This window comes from Oncorhynchus kisutch, linkage group LG14, assembly GCF_002021735.2.
Source record: "Oncorhynchus kisutch isolate 150728-3 linkage group LG14, Okis_V2, whole genome shotgun sequence".
Classification (NCBI taxonomy): Eukaryota; Metazoa; Chordata; class Actinopteri; order Salmoniformes; family Salmonidae; genus Oncorhynchus; species Oncorhynchus kisutch.
The window spans coordinates 49739799-49742238 of record NC_034187.2 but is presented as its reverse complement, the minus strand read 5'-3'; positions in this window follow the sequence as shown (position 1 = coordinate 49742238).

Sequence of the window (2440 nt, the reverse complement as noted above, 5' to 3'; positions counted from 1 at the left end):
TTTTGTTATTGTGAAGTCATCCACAATTATATTGTACAGTGTCTTTGGAAAGTTTTCACACCTCTTGACGTTTATTCTACAATATATTAAATATTTCTTCCCCTCATAAATATACACAACATACCCAATAATGACAAAGCCAAAACAATTTTTTTTACATCTTAAAAATAACATAAAACTTAAAAATAACATTTCCATACATTTTCAGACCCTTTACTCAATACTTTTTTGAAGATCTTTTGTGGTTCAAGTCCGGGTTCTGGCTGGGCCACTCAAGGACATTCAAAGATTTTTCCCGAAGCCACTCCTGAGTTGTCTTGATTGTCTTGCTTTAGGGTTGTTGTCCTGTTGGAAGGTGAACCGTCGCCCCAGTCTGAGGTACTGAACGAACTGGAGCAGGTTTTCATCAAGGAGCTCTCTATACTATGCTCCGTTCATCATTGCCTTGATCCTGACTAGTCTCCCAGTCCCTGCCACTGAAGAACATCCACACATGATGATGCTGCCACCACCGTGCTTCACCGTAGAAATGATGCCAGGTTTCCTCCAGACGTGACGCTTTGCATTCAGGCCAAAGTGCTCAATCTTGGTTTCATTAGACCAGCGAATCTTGTTTCTCATGGTCTTAGAGTCTTTAGGTGCCTTTTGGCAAACTCCAAGCGGGCTGTCATGTGCCTTTATACTGAGGAGTGGCTTCCGTCTGGACACTCCACCATAAAGGCCTGATTGGTGGAGTGCTGCAGAGATGGTTGTCTTTCTGGAAGGTTCTCCCATCTCCACAGAGGAACTCTAGAGCTCTGTCAGTGTGACCCTCGGGTTCTTGGTCACCTCCCAAGTCCCATGATTGCTCAGTTTGGCTAGGCGGCAGCTCTAGGAAGAGTCTTGGTGGTTCCAAACTTCTTCCATTTAAGAATGATGGAGGCCCCTTTGTTCTCGTCCACTTTCAATGCTGCAGATATGTTTTGGTACCCTTTCCCAGATCTGTACCTCTACACAATCCTGTCTCAGAGCTTTACGGACAATTCCTTCGAACCTCATGGCTTGGTTTTTGCTCTGACATGCACTGTCAACTGTGGGACCTTATATAAACAGGTGTGTGCCTTTCCAAATCATGTCCAATCAATTGAATATACCACATGTGGTCTCCAATCAATTTGTAGAAACAAGGATTATTAATGGTAACAGGATGAATCTGAGCTCAATTTTGAATCTCTAGCAAAGGGTCTGAATATTTATGTAAATAAGGTATTTCTGTTTTGTTTTTTTGCCTTGTCATTATGGGGTATTATGTGTAGATTGTTGCCAAAAAAACGTATTTAATCAATTTTAGAATAAGGCTGTAACATAACAAAAAGTCTGACTACTTTCTGAAGGCACTGTATACTGTATTCTTGTCAATGCCATCCTATTCAACTATTGCTGTATATGTGCTATTCTATCCTACATATTCTACAGATATAATAAATATTCTATGTATAGACAATGTATACACATCCCATCACAGATAGATATACAGTATATTTATATTTATACTCCGGACTCTGACATTGCTCATCCTAATATTTATATATTTCTTAAATCTATTCTTTGACTTTTAGATTTGTGTATTGTTGAATTGTTATTGACTCCAGACATTTCGGCTTTAAATTTTGTATGAATTTTTATGCATTTCTAAAAACCAAATTGCACTTTGACATGATGGGGTATTGTGTGACACATAATCTCAATTTAATCTATATTAAATTCAGGCATAACAAAACTAAATGTGGAAAAATTTATGAAGGCACTTCAGAAAGTATTCACAGCCCTTGAATTTTTCCACATTTTGTTGGGTTACAGCCTGAATTTAATATAAATTAAATTGAGATTTTGCAACAATCTACACACAATAATCATCATCTGGCCTACTATGGTGCAGTATTTGGACTTTTGTGTGCTATAGTGTGAGTGAACCATCATCATGTCTATTGACATGCTCTTTGGCCTACATACGAGTAGTGGACGTTAAATACTATACAGTTACCTACAGCGGCCACTAAGGCTCTGAAAGGCCATCTCCGTCACGCCTGTACAGCTTGATTGAGCGGAGATGAGGGGAGGACTGGGGCACAATCTGTTAGGTTTACAGTGGGATTTTGTTTTATTTTGTGTATGTCCTCTAAATTGGCCATCCCATTCAACAGTACAATGAATGTCATTGCTAGTATTGCTGTCTTTTTTTATTAGATTTTTTATTGTAAAATAATAAACATATTATAAAAAATTAAAAAACATCCCACTATTAGGTGGTACATGTATAAGAAGACAGCATATAGTCATTACAAGCAGTGTACTTAAGCCAAAAATAGATATTGAGTGGAGTACAGCACAGAGTAGCAGCAGATCGTCAACCCAGTTATGAAGCGGGACTAGACCATTTATCCAGTATCGGCTGCCATAT